Source organism: Canis aureus, chromosome 2, assembly GCF_053574225.1.
Source record: "Canis aureus isolate CA01 chromosome 2, VMU_Caureus_v.1.0, whole genome shotgun sequence".
Taxonomy (NCBI): Eukaryota; Metazoa; Chordata; class Mammalia; order Carnivora; family Canidae; genus Canis; species Canis aureus.
The window spans coordinates 19,180,662-19,198,380 of NC_135612.1; the positions used below are offsets into that span (position 1 = coordinate 19,180,662).

Here is a 17,719-nt window from a genome sequence, read left to right on the forward strand (position 1 = left end):
CCATTGAGAATTTATCTTCTTACAACTTTAGAGAGATCCAAAATAGAATACACCTGCAGGAACATGTAAGTGAATTCCATTAAGCAATCATCTGCCAATATTTGAATTTTGAGAGGATGGTATTAAATGTCTTGTTAATTTAACTATGCTTGTAACACCAACTTCTGAAATCCTGTTGAAATAATGTTAAAATAAATATGAAAAAACTCAAACTAGCATCAGAGACACATTGAAACATAAATGAAAAACAGCACACAAATCTATGTAGCTTGTTTATATCACCGTAGAGATTTAGATAAAGAAAAACAAACATAACCTTTTCAGCTGTTTCTCGCAAGGGAAAAAAGAAATGAAACATTTGATTATAATTGTTTTAATGAGCTGTGATTCAAAATGATGAAGTTGTAATGGTTTGGGTAAAAACTATTTTGTTAATGAGCTTTTATTTCTATCCATATCTATGAAATATAAAACTCTCCAAGGATAAAGTTTAGTGGTATAGCAGTATTTGCTTTCTGGAAATTAAAATATCTGATATTTATCTGCTTTATTTTCAACACACACATTTATAAATTATTGATATTAGCATAGAACACAGAGGGTTCAAAGGATACAAATAAAACTGTGCAATGGACATAGAACATGTTTATGTTACTTGTTTTCACACTGAACTTTAGCTATAGGGTAAACTTCTTTGCCTGATATTGGGAAGTCTCTTAGTTTTTAAAAATAATTTGTATCTATTATTTTAATTGCAGGTGTGTACAGAGTAGTCAAAAGTTGTTCCAAATGAAAACAGTAAAACCACTGTGTTCATTTAAAGTAGGGCATTGTAAACTGTTACTTCTTTCGGATACCCACTGTCACTTCCTAACTAATGCATATTTCCAAAAGGAACACTCTATCTGAAGAAATACTGTGGTGAACAGATGTCTACTATCAACTGCGACTCTTTCACATGACCCAAGATAGAACAAAGCATTGTTGGAAATAACAATCTTATTATTACAAATTACAAAAGATTAAATATGGCCAACTTGTCTTCACTTTAGAATCCTTTTTTTTAAAGATTTTATTTATTTGAGAGAGAGAGAGAGAGAAAGAGAGAGAGAGAAAGTAGGAGGAGACATAGAGGGGGGAGAGAGAATTGCAAGTAGACTCCCTCCTGAGCATGGAGCCTGACATGGGGCTTGATCTCAAGACCCTGAGATCATGACCTGAACTGAAATCAAGAGTCCCGTTGCTTAGCCAACTGAGCTAAGGTGCCCCATCACATTAGAATTCTAAGTAGTTGTCAATGAGAAACAGAATAGAAAGATATAGTTATGAAGGATTAATGTAAGAGAGTCTGTTTAGGTGATCACAAAGTTTGGTAAGGGTCATTGTCACTCTTAAGAGTACAATCCCAAACTAAAGTTAATTCTCATCAGTGGAGAAAATAACTTTGAATTTTGAACTTCTACACATTGCCAATTCATTTTAACCTCTAAATTTCAGTTGGCTGATGGCAATGTTTTTTTTTGTATCACACACACACACACACACACACACACACACCTTTTCTTTTATCCAGCTTTGCAGTGTGAAATGGAACAATTTGGGAAACTGTTAAGAAAAGAAAGCCAGTGCCTCAAAACTTCTTTCCTTAACCTATTTTCTTTTCCCATTGTATTTCAGCCTCAAAAATTTATTTAGACCATTGGACTCCTTATTACTATAAATGTTTAAATATTGGAAAAGTTTACTTAAAAACTTAATATATTGCCAAGAAGCAAACAGAAGAGAAAATTTTATTTTTTAATATGTACATCATGATTCACAGGTAAAAAAAATTTAAAAAATAGACTTACCTTTGCTTTAAAGGCCAGATGAGAAATAATAGCAGTAATCAGCAGCAGCAGCAGGAGCAGCTAGTGATTGTTGATTGCTTACTTTATGCATCACCCTGTTCTGAGCACTTTATATATTATCTAGTTTCATCATCACAAGAATTTCATGAATATTATATTTTAATCCTCATTTTACTGGTGAGGAGACCATGGCAACAAGGAATTAAGTAGCTTATGGGGTTCTGGGTGGCTCATTTGATTAAAAGTCTGACTCTTGGTTTTGACTCAGATCATGATCTCAGGGTCCTAAGATCAAGCCCTGTATCAGGCTCTATGCTCAGCTCAGAGTCTGCTTGTCCTTTTCTCTCTACTCCTCCCCCTACTCTCTCTCTCACTCTAGAATAAATGAATAAAATCTTAAAAAAAAAAAAAAAAGAATTAAGTAGCTTGCCTAAAGTCAACAACAAATGTCAAATTGGAATGTCCTAACAGAAAGAAAGATTAATTTGAGAGTGACAAGGCAATTAAGCTAATGTCATAGTTTCTTTATTGAGCTGAAAATGAGCTAACAAAATGTTTCTAGTACATGTTTGCTACATATATTAACCCATAGATATTATGTAGTATATATTTCTAAACTTTTCAAAATAATAACCATTTGTATATTCACTTAATAAATATTTACTGAGTCATTACTCTCACCTACCAGGATGTTTTAAGCACTGGGAATATGGTAGTAGATTTCCTCCTCTAATTGAGTTTATGTTCTAGCATTATCATATTATACTTATCATTCAGCAACTTGTTTCTGTCAAAATTGTGTTTTTAGGATTAATTCATGCACACATAAATTTTTCTGTATTTTCAGTTATTGTATCATTGTATAAATATACCACAACTGATCAATCTCACTACTCATAAACATTGAGATATTCATCACTTTTGTACTATTGCAAGGGTTGCATCAAAGATGCATATCTCCTTGTGTATATGTGAGAATTTTTGTGTGATGTATATATTTTTGTGTTTGTCAGAGTAAGCTTTTTGTGCTGCCATAGAGAACTCCCTCCAAATCTCAGTGGCTTAACACAAAAGGAATTTGTTTCTTGCTCATATGAAATCTGTTATGGATTCAGGTGACTCTCCGGGGCAGCTTTGGCTGTGTTTGGCTCAGCATTGCCTTGATTGCCTTAATCTGATGTCCCTGACACATTAACATATGCTTCCAAGATCATCTTGGCAAGACAAGTAGTAGCTTAGAGGTCTTACACTCATAATTATATATCCAGCAACATGTGACATCCATTTCTGTCTCCCAGTTATTGCCCAGAACTAGCCCCACCTAAAGACACAGGTATTGAGGAGTGTAATTCTTCTATATACCCAGAAAGAGGAAAGAATAGTTTATAACCTAGCCATGAAATTGTCTTGTTATGGGGTAAACACATTCTGCATTTATAAGATTTTGGCAAATTCCTCCCCAAAGTGATGCCTTCAAGTTTACATTCCCATGAGATGTATAAGAAAATCCCTGCTTCCTCAAAGATTCAACTGAGCTTTGACACTGTTAGACTTTGTAACTTCTAGCCAATCCGAGATCTATCTATATCTATATCTATATCTATATCTATATCTATATCTATATCTATATCTATATCTATATCTATATCTATCTATCGTTGTTTCATTATTTTGATTTGCACTTCCCTAGCTACTAGTGAGATTGACCAATTTCTAAGATTTCTAAGTAGAAATCTGTTTATAGAGTTTGCCTTAGGGAGGTAAGGAGTGAAATGGGAATAAGAGATGGTTATAGAGGACTTTAGGTTTTATCTGCACTGCTTTTTTTGTTTAAACTAGGACTTGAAAAAAATACAGAAAAATTGGGTGATTTTTAAATGTAAATAAAGGTATGTTAATAGGAGCTTTATTTTTTTTAGTCATACATTATAGAACAAGTGTAATATTAAAAAAATTGTTTAAAAGAGAGAGAGAGTGTGCGAGAGCATGTGCGCTTGAGTGGGGTGGTGGGTTCGAGAGGGAGATGAAAGAGAGAATCTCAAGTAAACTCCTTGCTGAGCACAGAGGCTGACTCAGAGCTCAATCTCATGATCCTGAGATCATGACCTGAGCTGAAATTAAGAGTCAGATAGCTAAACTGACTGTGCCACCCAGGACCCCGACATGTTTAACATTTTTAATTGTTTTTGATGTACAATCTCTTACCTCCATGGTTGGTGCTGTATTTTACTCTAACTCTGGTGACAAGACATGTTACATTCCCAGTAATAAGTGCTCTCAGGACCTGGTACCTTTGTCCAGATTCAATTTAACTGGGCTTTTTGGGTTTGGCCATTAGGAAAAAGAACATAATTGCTTTAATTCAAGTGAAAGTGAAATCGTATCTTGAGAGCCCATAAATGTGTGCTTCTCTAAGAGTAGAGTTTATCTTTCTGAAATCATAGCTAGAGAAGGAATATTTAAAGAGAAAGCAGGTTACTGTATTTGCCATCTTAAAAAAAATACATATAAAAGATTTAAAATTTGTATTACGTAGGTAATTATTTTTAATGTCCTTTTGACTTACATGTGTATCTTTAGAAGGAAAATATAACCATTTCAGTTTCAGCATTACAGGTTAATTCTGCTAATTGGGCTATTTACTAGGTAAATATATTCTTATTTAATCTCGTGGTCATGGAGTTTGAAACCAAAATGTAACTAACTCCATCTTATTTACCCTAAAGACATTTTGTTTTAGTGATGGATTGATTTTTTGTGAAACACATTTACTGGTTGATTTTAAGAGTTTTCTTGTTTTTCAGTAAACAATAGACCCTGAATTCTAATTCAGTAGGTTTATTTTTTATTTTCCTCTGGCTTTTGTTTCTAGAGTTTCAATGTGTGTTATCCACATCTGACCGGAAAAGCAAATTTGGCCTTACATCCTAGAGTTTTAAATAGTTAAAGGCACTATGTTTTGGAGTTAAGTTATTTTTCTTTTTTTCTTATCTGTGAACATTCTCAGAGTTTAATTCTTGGCCATTTCTCTTTCCTTTTTATATACTTTCCCTGGATCAACTATGACTCATGGTTTTGACTTTCACTTCCATGTTGATGGCCCTCCTCTTCACAGAACTACTTCTATTTATAATTTGGTTAGGTTCCAAAAGGTTGGTTTAAGTCTGTTTGCAAAGTGACGCTTAAAATGAGTAACTGCTAACACCCTCTGATGGTACTAGGCAGAGCTGATTATTTTTTTCCTCTCTTCTGGCTCAAAGCTTTGTTTGAGTCATAAGAGAAACTTTTGTTCCATTTACCCCAGCGTCAGAGGTCTGTATCTTGATTGCTTTTTGGGACTTGTTCCCTTGATGGACTGCCTATTTCCTCTAACTAAACATTAAAATTTGAGATCATTTTCTTTACAAATAAACTATGCCTTTCTCCTTTATGGGCAAAATGGTATCACTGAAGTCACCAGAACTCAAGGTCTGTACCCTCCCCGTCATTTTAATCGCATATATTCATGTCCATCAAGTGCTAATGATTCTTTCCCTAAACTTTCTCTGAGGTTTTTATATTCTTTGCTATTATCATTATGAATACACTAGTTTCAAGACTAATAATCCTGTGCTTTGAAGATTGTAGTAGGGTACTCTCTACTCTCCAGACCTCCAGAGCTCTTGTTTCATCCACACATTGCCACTCCTTTCATCTTCGTACAGCTTTACATGCTAGTCCGTAGCTCAGTGTTGGTACTGATCTACAATTTATTATTAGATAACATTGAGAATCTTCAAGATGGCATCAAATTGCACATGCTAATTGCTAAAGTTTATTTTCTATCTTTCCAAAGAGAATCCTGCATTCCATCAAATTAAGATCAAAGTAAGACATTTTCTCACAGGTGCAGCCGGAACATTCTCTACTCCAAGCTTTTACTCCTAGGACTAGCCTGGATTGCCATTTCATCTTTCTTCATATAAATCTTGCTGATGCTTCAAAATCCAGCTTAAGTCTTACTGCCTCTTGAAATCCTTCTTTGACATCTCTGTTTTCAATGATCCCACATTAAAAATTTTTTTATTATAAACACAATACAGACTTAAAAATAAGATTTCAGAAGTCCAAAAAAGCTTCAAAAAGTTGAAAAAAAAATACATGTAAATATCATGTAATGCTGTCTTGCTGACTGACTTTCATCATTAGTTCGATGATTCCCTTTTGGAGCCTGATATAATGTCCAAAAATCCAGGTTCAGTCTCTTACCTTCAGTTGCACACAAAACTTTTCCACCTAGACGGCCATAAACCCAAACAATTTGGCATAATTTATTCCAGTCCTTTTTTTAAAATGCATTTTTGTGTCTTTAATACTTTTATATCATAATTTTAGGTAAAACTTTAAACAAACTTTTGATGGCTGTATATCATTCTAGTGTATAAATCTGCCTTACATTCCACTATATTTATATATCTCTAATTTTGAATATTTGTTATTTCTTGTTATAAATGATACTGAAAAAGCATTTTTAGATATAAATCTTTGTCTAATTTCAGAATATTTCTTTAGGTTAATATTTTAGAAATGGAGTTATTGAGTTGAAGGTATGAAAATTCTATAGTTAAAAAAACACATGTTGTCAAATTTCTTTCAGGGGCAGCCCAACTAATTTATAATACCAAACCAAGATTCCATAAGAGAGCCCTGTATCTATTGTGATGAAATAGTGACTGAACAGTCTGTTTTTTTCTCGTGAGATTTTAAATAAAGGTAATATAACTTTAGGAAAATTATTTAATCTCTCTTGTCCCCAGGATCCTCTGTAAAGTTGAGAATATAATAGGATCTACCTCACGAGGCTTTAATATATAAAAATATTTTGCCTGCTGCCAACACAAAACGTTATTAGGATTACAAGTGCCTATGTATTTAGCAATTATACCATTTATATATTTTTTTACTTTAGACTTCATATATTTGCTAGCAAGAGGGAATTTCTAAAATGGTTTCCTAAATTTAATGTTAACAACTTATACATATTAAAATTAATTTTAAATACAGATGCCCCAGGAGTGCCTGAGTGGCCCAGTTGGTTAAAACTCTGACTTCAGCTCAGGTCATTATCTTGGGGTCCTGGGATTGAGCTCCGGGCAGGCTCCCCGCTCAGTGGGGAGTGTGTTTGTTCTTCTGTTCCTCCCCTTGCTCATATTTTCTCTCAAATAAATAAGCAAAATCTTAAAAAAATATATACATATGCCCCAAAATAAATATATATATATATATGCCCCAATAAGTAAGACAGAGACTCCTTTAAATTATTCTAGGTTTCAGTGCTATGTTCCCCAAGCAAGCCACATTTATTTTTCCCCGTGAAAAGTCTCCAAACCTCTAGCAGCACCATCAGTCAGCACCTCACCATTCTTCTTGCAATAGTTTCACACTGAAGAATGTGCAAGTGTTAAATTTCTGTTAAACCTCAGTGGAAGATAATAGAGATGAACATCTAGGTTTGTGGAACCTAAAGGTCATACCATTTTAGAAGAATTTTTAAAAGAAAATAATAATTGTTTAAATAAATAAAATAAAAATAAAAGTATTTAAATAAATAAAATTATGAATTCTATTAATTAAAAAATTGCCAGCTTTCCTGCCAGATCCTTGCAAAAAGATGGAAGGAAATACTAAAGTTATACTAGCTTTATGGGAAATCATCCACTGCTCCTTTGAATGCCTTACTATACTTTGCAAAGTACTTTTCACACAATAGGTGCTCAGTACACATTTGTTGACTTGAATAGGAATTAGAGAATTATCACGGCTGCTTTGATATTGTATATAGATTAAAAGGTTAGCCATATTCACAGTAATCTCCAGTAGCAATGACATAGAAATATAAATTGGCTGACAACATGTTAATAAATATAAAGTACAAAATTCACCCTTGAGTTCTCTTCTCATACTCATTGTAGCCTTGAGGTAGAGACTACATAGAGAGTACGGCCAGCTCTAAGAAAACTTTTTTTATTCCTGTTAGTCTCACAATTTGAAATATTTACTCAGTAAGTTCTTTTTTTGTCTTCTTACTCTCTAAAATTATTCTAATGGAAATAGAGAAGTTGACTGCCAGTTTCATTGATAGAATTAAAACTGATCACATATTTTAATCATAACTAACAATATTTTAACAGTTAAAGAGACTAGCTCTTGTCAATAAGGGGCCACTTTTTTTTTTTTTTTTTTTTAAAGTAAGCTCCAAGCCCAGCATGGAGCTCCATTTGGAACTTGAACTCATTCATGAGTGTGAGATCAAGACCTGAGCAGAGATCAAGACTCAAGACATTTAACTGACTGAGCCATCCAGGTGCCCGAAGGGACCACTTTTGAAACTCTTTCACCAGTTTGGGACAACTGAAGATGAAGTCTTTAAGATCATTACCTGGCAGGTTAAGTTCTGTCACTAGAAATAAAAACAATTGTTCTCAGATATTATGTAATCCAGACAGGTGATGTCCTGTTTGTAGTTTTGATTGCCGAAAGACAACAACAACAACAAAAGTAAGGGGAATAGTACTTACTGTTATATGCTAAATGTTCCTACAGGAAACCACTTTAAATCAAGGCAAGGTGACTTGATTCTGTGTCTGGCTGTGACTGCATTCTAACCATAAAAGCTTCTTACTTTGTGAACTAAGGTTTCAGCAGGCTACCCTGCTACAATTGTAGTGGCTTTAATTGCTGCCCTTTCATAAAGTCCACTTCTTGTTTATTCCTTAACAGAAAGAACTTCAGTTAGAGTATGTATGTGCATCTTCACAGCTACTGAACCTCTCTTTCACCTGAATACCTTGTTGAGAACTATTTAGGAACCTGGCTTCATACTTCCTTTACAATAAAGAACAAAATGTTCCCGGCACGGTAATTCTACTTAGGAATGGATAGATTCTCACATACTTAAATCCTGAAAGGTACACGAGATGGTCTGTTCTAAATGACAGGTTGCCATGGTTACATTCTTCTGTGGCTCAGATGGGGATAGGGGCCAATTATCAAGTTTTGTTTGGTTGATTTTAAGTAGTTTGTTACCTGGATACTCAACAAATAAGAAAACTGGAAAAAAAGGCTTGTTTTCTTCTCCCCTAGAAAGGTAACAGTCATTGTGGGGGAAAAAAAACCATGCAAATTCCAAACAACATGGTAAATTATTTAATTCAGGTAAAGAGTTTCTGAACTGTTGACTTTTTTAGAGTCTAGCGCAAGGCCTGTGAACAGAGATAGCTTTAATTCTATGAATTGGATTTTTGTTAACTCTGTTGATCCTATAATACCAGCTTTAAATAATTTGCCTCCTTTCCAAATTTTCTCTATGCTTTTCAAATTTGTATGTGTGTGTATTTTAATAGTTACTCCTTTTGTCAGTTTTGCTGCTTGGCCTTCCTCCTCCCTCCCATGGTGGAAGTGAGATTGTTAATTAATGATATTCCAGAGGCAATTTCTGGAGTGACTATTGGAAAACCCTCCTTAATTAACAAAATGATAAATCCCCTACTGCAGCAGTGCTGCAGCGAAGTTCATCTCTGTCATTCAAAATCCATGATTCTAAAACATCCTCCAACATTTTTGTGAGGATGTTGGGCACTTAAAGTCTGGGTCTTTTATCAAAGGTTCCACAGCAAGCTGGAGAAGGAGAAATGTGAGTGAAAAGGAGAAAGAAGAACTGGACAAAATTAAAATGCTATTCTGTCATTGTAATAGTTCATATGGGCACTGACAGGAGAGCATTTTAATTTTGTCAAGTGTGTCTGCTATTCATTTATTCCATCTCCTGCTTGTTATCGAAGTTTCAGATTAAATGTAAAGATATGAATGTATTGCCATAATAAATTTATAAGTGGATATTTAAAGAGCAAAGATTTGAATGACACAAATGAACCTCGGTGTAGCAGTAAAGTAGATAGGATTTGTAGGAAGATGCCACAGAAGTCAGAAGTGACTGCTAGAATCGCCTTAATTAAAAAAAAAAAAAAAAAAAAAAGAACTTGAGCTGCATGAGCAACCACAGAAGGTATCTAATATGAAATTAGGCTTACTTTACATTATTTATGCCACTCTAAAATAATCTAATAAAAGCTTTAGAAAATCTGATTAAACTGTATTATTCAAATGTAAGGCAAATGCTTAGACAGTAGATAACTAAGCTGTTAAATATGGGGGCAGAAGGTAAGATTCCAGACAAAGTTAAAGCAGCATGTAATTTTAAAAGTATGGATTTATTTGTAAAGTATGTATAAAGTATAATTAATTTTTGAAATTATATTTTGTTAAGTGATTAGAAATCCCAGTGTAATAAACTGTAGAGGTAATACGTTCTGAGGATGCCTTATTTTACTCCCCCTTAGAGGCTTAGTATTTGTTCAGATTTCACAGCAAAACTACAACCTGAGACACTCTTGAGGGGTTTGCATAACATAGGTACTCATAATGAGAGAGAAAATGATGCAAGGAAGCATACATGATGTATGGGTGAGGACCCAGAGTGCAGGACTGGGAAGAAGCAATGGGGAGTTAAAATAAGGACACGGGGATAGATTATTTGACATGATCCTGAGCAGACCTGACTTTTGTAATGACATTCAAACAGCAGATAACCCTGAAGGCAATCTGAAAAAAGAAGAAAAAGGTGGTCATACTAGCAGATATGAAAGGAGATGAGTAAGCTTTTTTAAAATGTCTGAGCCACTATTGAAAAGCATGTCCTTCGATTGTGACCACTACTTCTTTTTTCTTCTCATGCCTGCTGCCTTCCGGCTAATATAAGGATTCACTTTTGCTTATCTGCTTTAATACAGAAGAACCCCAGTGAGGATTAAGTTATAAGGATTGTAAGGAAGAGGGAAAAAAATGCATACAAAAAATAGCAATGGACTAATAGCATGAGAAGGACTTTGTTTAGGCTGGTTTTCTGATATTATCCAAGTAAATATAACTTTCAAAATATTATCTGACTTGAACTTAAATGGAGAGGAAGAAAATGATAAAGTTCCTCAGTAAGCTTCAGATCTAGTGTTTTGGTTTCAATTGACTATAAATAGTAAACCTTAGGAAGAGTTCAGTCAGTTACTCTAATACTTAAAAAATTATTTGCAGGACTTATATAGCTCATGCTTTTAGTAGACCCATTCAGTAAGTTGAGGTGTCGGGACAATGTTGGGCACTTTAGCAAATGATCAGTGGCAACAGATTTTGCCTACTAAGTAGACTGTATGTAGTAAGATGCCCTATCAAACTTCCAAACAATTAAATTTTATTATAAAGTCAAGTTACTTTTAAGCATCGTTATTTTTTTTAACTAAATGTTATTGGTCACATCTGCTTGTACAAAGTAGGAAAACTCATTTTAATGTATGGCATAAATCTTTGGTAAACAACATATAAAATTGAGATTTCCAAAATGTGGCATGGAGTGGATTCACAATTCATAAATTACAACTGAATTGTGTGGTCTATAAGTCATCTTTCTTATGACACTCTTATCACTGAGAAGTATGCAGGGAGGGGTGTTAAGGAAGAAATATTCACAATCATTGGTCTCCCGGCCTCTTCATATTTAAGAGTCTCTTTTATAACAATGCTAGTCCTCTGGATTTCCTCTTTTACCCCAGATACCATCTGGGTAGATTGATGGCAATGGGCAATGTGAGTAGTCTCATATGGCCTCTATGGTTGTCATGAAGGAAGCCACACTAAAGTCCATGGCCCCACTTACTTGCATACAAGCATACTAAAAGCTCACTAAAATTTCTTTTCTTAAAAAAACAAAAAAACTTCATTTATTTATTTAAAAAGAAAGGCAGACTGCCACATGCAGTGCCTCATTTAGATGTGTAGAGTCTTGGAAGCTTGACTACCCTATATTCTCCTACAAATGAACATCAAGAGCTTGTTTGGAGTTCTACTAGGAGAGTGCAGCTACTTGCATATCCTTGACCAAAAAAAGATCCCCTCTCAGGGAAGGTCATTTCTTAGACTGAGCATGCAGTTATGGGAAGGATACATGTGGAGTGGTGAGGGAAGAAGGGGACACTCGTCTAGCCAGCCAGATCAGGCACATCAACCCTGGAGATCCATGAGGTTACAGATGTCATGGCCAGATTGCCCTCATATCCTAAAATTTCTTGATCTTGATCCTGGGCTTCTGTTATTTCACCATTCCCCTCAGAACCTCCATCACTCTTCATCAAGGTATGCATAGGCCTCTACATGCAGACTGCTTGTAATGAGAGCACTGTCTCTGGCTTATGTCTCTTGCTGCCTCTCTTTACTGGTGCTAGACTGCATTTCCTCCTCCACACTGCCCAATACTTGCAACTTTTTAATGTTCCCAAATTTCTGCATAGATATTTAGAGTTTCCATGACTCCTCCTCAAGTTTGATTCCTTTTTGCTCTACCTCTGGCTCTCATCTTGATTTTCACTTCACCAGGGCCTCTAGGGGAGGGCTTTCTACTCTCTCTTTATATTTGGAAATAATTTACTGTAGTCATCATTTTGGGTTTTCCAGAGAAACAGAATCAATAGTATCTCTCCCTCTTTCTCTCTAGCTTTCAATCTGTCTATACCTACAAAGAAATTTATTTATAAGCAATTGGAAAACAAGAGTGGAAATTGAGAAGTTCCACCTCTGCCATCTGTTAGCTGGAGAACCAGGAAAGCTGGCGATGCAGTTCCTGTTCTAGCTCAAAGTCCTCAGAACCAGATAAGCTGATAGTATAAGTTCCAAGTCCAAAGGCCTGAGAGCTGGAGAGCTGATGGTATAAAAGTCTCACTCTCAGTGCAGAAGAATGATGTGCCAAATCAGTAGTCAGACTGAGAGAATGAATTCTTCCTTCCTCCACCTTTTTGTTCTATTCAGGCCTTTATTGGATTGGATGATGTTCACCACATTGGGGAATGCAATCTGCTTTGTTAGGATTCAAATGTTAATCTCATCCAGAAACAATATTTAACCATATATCTGGGTAACCTGTCATCCTAGTCAAGTTGATGCATAAAATTAACAATCATAGTTCCATGCTCCTTTTCAGTTTCACTACATTCTTCCCATTTTATCTAGCTCGAGATGCAACCCCTCAATCCATATAGTTCCATCGAGCACCCTTGAACTTACCCCTCAGCACCTCTCTGACTTCATCTCCTAGTAATTTTCCTCTTGTTCATTCTGCTCTTGGTATATGGACTTCCTCATTGCTCTCCAAAAATATGGAGGGGTTCCAGCCTCTAGCCTTTTACTTACTATGTGAAAGTTCACATGTACCAGCTATCAGCACTGCTGGCTCCCTCATCTTACTTAGGTCACTGCTCAAAGAATCATTTCCTTTCCACTTTTGGTAAAATGGGAAACCTCCCCCTAACATACTCCATTCTGTGTTCCCTTTATCCTTCTTCATTCATAATATTCAGCATACAGTATATGATACATAGTAAGAAATAATGAATATGCACACATACATATGTACCTATGAAGTCAACATGCATACACATATTTGTCAGATGAACAGATGATAATGTTGGATGATATGCAGGAAGATAAACTGGTTTACTAAAAGGAAATATGTGTGGGGAGATATTTCCCCAAAGACCACTTAAAACACAGAGGTTATTTTATTTTATATGCTGTTAACTTTTCTTTTCTTTTTTTAAAAAAGATTTTATTTATTCATGAGAGACACAGAGAGAGATGCAGAGATATAGGCAGTGGGAGAAGCAGGCTCCCTTTGTGATTGTGATCCCCTCAATCCCAGGACCCAGGGATCATGCCCTGAGCCAAAGGCAGACGCTCAACCACTGAGCCACTCAGGCATCCCTAGCTTATTTTTTCTGCAAAAAAATTATTTTAAAATAGTTTGGAAATCTAGTTAATGTACCAATCAGTGTAGTAGGAAAAATACCAGAAAAGTCATTGCGTGTATAAATGGAACTCCCTAGTTTCTTTCTCTTTCCTTCCTTCCTTCCTTCTTTTCCTTTTCTTTTCTTTTTCTTTTTTTTTTTTTTTGCTTTCAATCAGTTATTTCAGAAAAACAGTTCTGAGATAAAATATATATTAAAAAGCTAGGTCCATTTCACAAGTGTTTTATATTCTAAAATGTAGTTCATTCAATTTACCATAATTACTAAATAGCAATTATATTTTAAGCAATGTCTTAGACTCTGGCAATACAAAATTAATAATCATGTGTTCTGTAAAGAGTGATTTATAAAAATAGTGGTTTATTTTTATGGAGTTTTATTTTTATTCCTTATGTAATTCTAGCAGCTACTTCTGAAGTAGCTTATTACCCCTACTTTTCAGAGATTTTAAAGGTTAAGAGACTTGCCCAAGGCTTCACAGTAAATATGGAAGCAGAAGTTAAATTTAGGTTTTTACATGTTAAACTTGGGATATTTACTTTTCTTCTTATGGCTTATATTTTTAGGCAATTTTATGATTTAAAATATGGTTTATATACATTATCTACTTAATACTAAAAACATACCTGTGGACACATTTTGCCAAGGCAAGTGTGTTTTATAAAAATCCCACTAAGATGGTCAAAATTGTATAACTCATTTGTGGCAGAGTCAGTTCTTGATTTCATGATTTTTTTACTCAAATATCAATGCCTTCTACATTGTTCATTACTCAAAAATTCAGAGTACAGTTACTGTCAGATTAAGAATAAATCAAAAATAAAAGGAAAAAACATTGAATTTTAGAATAAAAATTAGAAAAGGGCTTGATTAAAAAATCCCAAATAGTTAATTAAGCAGCAAAAAATACATCTCCAGTTCATAAATTTTGAAGTGTATATTTTTATTTTATGGGCTATTATTTATTTACTATAGTTTATTTCAGACTTAAGGCAGTTTATAGAGTTCCCTAAAATTAAACAAAACAGAAACATTTTAAAGAATCTTTAAAGAATAAACAAACAAATAAAATTACATTTTAAAAAAAGGAAAAAGACACCAGTAGCATTCATTACCTATACTCGGAGAGCCACATTTCATTCTTACTCAGAAGTGTGATCTCTTCTATAGTTCACTTTATTCAAAATGTAATGAGAAATCAAGGACTTGGAAAAAACAAAGATTTCATTGGAATAAGATCAGAAGGAAATTACTTTTGAGAATCTTCATAAAATGACATTATATAGTATCATGAACATTTTTAGCAGTGTTCTTAGAATTTTGTGAGGTTGTTTACCTTGTCTCTCAATATGAGATTAATGTATCACACCAAAACACAATTCATAAAAGAAATTCACTGGCATTTATCATACTACATTATACCTGAACATAAACATCATGAAGCTAAAGAAAGCGGATTGTTTTTTTTTTTTTTAATTTTTATTTATTTATGATAGTCACACAGAGAGAGAGAGAGGCAGAGACATAGGCAGAGGGAGAAGCAGGCTCCATGCACCGGGAGCCCGACGTGAGACTCGATCCCAGGTCTCCAGGATCGCGCCCTGGGCCAAAGGCAGGCGCTAAACCGCTGCGCCACCCAGGGATCCCCAAGAAAGAGGATTGTTAATACAATAGTTCAAATGTTGGGTAAATCCATATGACCCTATGTCCTCCCTTTGGGCTCTTCATCTTTGTATAGATTCTTCTGTTGTTAAGGGAATTTGATGGGGTATTGTGAATTCTTCTAGGGCATTGCTTTTACAGATGCAATTAGGTAGCTGTAGGTGATAGTGAACACATTTGTGGTGAAAGGGTAGAATGGAGGAGATACCTGTGCGATGGTTACAGGTAATAAAAGGCAACGCAAACTCTCACTCCTGGAAATATGTATTTGTTACATTATTATAATTATGTGTATTTCCCCAGTGCCTGAACAACATTGATGTTCCTGGAAGATGTAATGTGTTTATGTGACTTTGATGAGTCCTCAGCACAGTATTGTGTGCTCCAAGGGCTATGGGTACCTTGATTTAGATAAGCAATACCAAAGGGATTATGTTAAGACAGAGGCCATTTATATCTCTTTATTCTCTTTTTGAAGTTTTCAAAATTTTATTTAAGTTGTGACATAATAAAAACATAAAAAATTATAAAGATTAATTCAGTGAACACCCATATAATTACCAAATTTTAAGCATCTTAATAACTTGTTATTTTGGCTTCAGACTTTAATAGAATTCCAGATAAAATTGATGGCCCCCTTGCTGTAGTCCTTGCACATCCTCTTCTCTTCCCACTCTTGAGTCACCACTCTTAAGTTGGTTTGTATCCTTCGGAAGGATATTTTTCCTCTTTTGTCCTTTTGCTGCTTATGTATGAATCTATGAAATAGAGAATATTGTTTATGTGCTTGTGTAGTTTTATAGATGGAAGCATGTAATATACATCATTTTGTAAACTCCTTAATTCAAATTTATGTTTTCAAAATCAGTGCATTTTAGTACATGTAATGTTTTACTAACCTTATGTATATATATCTTTAACTTAATGAGATATTGCCAAATTGTTCTTCAAATTTACAGTTACCTGCATTGTATATTAGATCCTCTTTACCACACTCTGACCAACTCTTAGCATTTAAAAGATTTTTTTTGGTCAATATATATTTGGGTAAAATGTCATGTTATTTTTAATTTGAATTTCCCACATTCAAGTGGAGGAGGTTGATTGAGTACATGTTCATGTATTTATTGGACATGAACTTTCTTCATTTGGGAATGTACATAATTTTTGCCCATTTTTCTATTTGATAACTTTACTTTTCTTATTTGTTGTATATTTTATATTATGAATACTTTCATTTGTTATACAGGATACAATTACATTTTCCAAGAGAGTGTTTTGAAATTAAATGAATGTATCTTTTAGCTAAGTTTATGGAATCTGTTGTCATAGCCTTGTTTTAAACTTTACTATAGCCAGTTTACTTTCTACCCTGTTTTATGTTTGTTATTTAAGACACTTTTTTCCTTACTGTGACCTTAAAATATTCTCTCAAATTTCCTCCTAAAAGTTTTCAAGTTTTATCCTTTACATAATACCTTCTGAAGGTATCTGGAATTGATTTTGTAAGTGGTATATAGAGGGATCCAGTTTCCTTATTCTACTTGATATTCCTGTCCTAGAGAAACAGGAAATTGTTTTCCATGTAATTAGTGAAGTGACCCAGAATTTTGTATTAAATAATCTGTTCTTTTCTCACCAAAGTATAAATATTTGGTTTATATAAAGTTGCCATTTGTGCGCACATATATTTCTGGGCTCTGTATTATGTTCCATTGTTCAGTAAACCCCTCCTCTTCCTCTTTCTTGTTCAGAATTGCCATTGTTATTTTTGGCTCTTTACTCTTAGGTATGAATTTTAGAATCCTTTTTTTTTTTTTTTTTTTTTTAAGGTTTCATGAATAGTTTTGCCTGGTTTGGAAATCATACTTATTATGTTAGCTTCATGAAATAAGTTGGGTAGCATTTTCTCTTTCCAGATCTCTTGAACAGACTTTATAAGATAGAAATTATCTGTTTATTGAAGGCTTTGTAGCATCATTTCTAATATTGTCTCTGGTTCATATCTTTTTCATGGGAACTGCTTTTGGATTAATGATTTGTGTTTTTGAATATTCATGACCCCTTTAATTTTCCATTTATTCTTTAGTCAGTTTTGATAATGTGTATTTTTCTAGAAAAGTAAATTTCATTGAAATTAAAAAATATATTATCCTTTATTTGCTTTTAGTACTATGATGTTAAAAATCTCTACTCTTTCAGTGGTTATATTCTATATTCATCTTTTTTGAAGCTTTTAATAGTTGCATTTTTTTCTCTTGATTAGTCTTCGAAGTATTTTTCTACTAGTTTTTCTAATGTACCAACTTTCACTGCTAATTT

At 34.1% G+C, this 17,719-nt stretch overlaps 1 protein-coding gene across 31 annotated transcripts in view; it reads left to right on the forward strand.

Annotated features, from left to right (window-relative positions):
- The window catches only part of LOC144293967 (uncharacterized), a 1,010,193-nt gene that overhangs the window by 253,463 nt on the left and 739,011 nt on the right, over window positions 1-17,719 (forward strand). Inside the window, exons 13-14 of one of the 31 annotated variants that reach the window (XR_013361424.1) lie at window positions 6,487-6,602; window positions 8,610-8,724. The exons of 29 other annotated variants lie outside the window; for them this stretch is intronic. The gene's annotated coding sequence lies outside the window, so the exon portion shown is untranslated. Of the gene's footprint in view, window positions 1-6,486; window positions 6,603-8,609; window positions 8,746-17,719 lie in introns of those variants that run through there. One more of the 31 variants, XR_013361430.1, reaches the window with a different exon arrangement.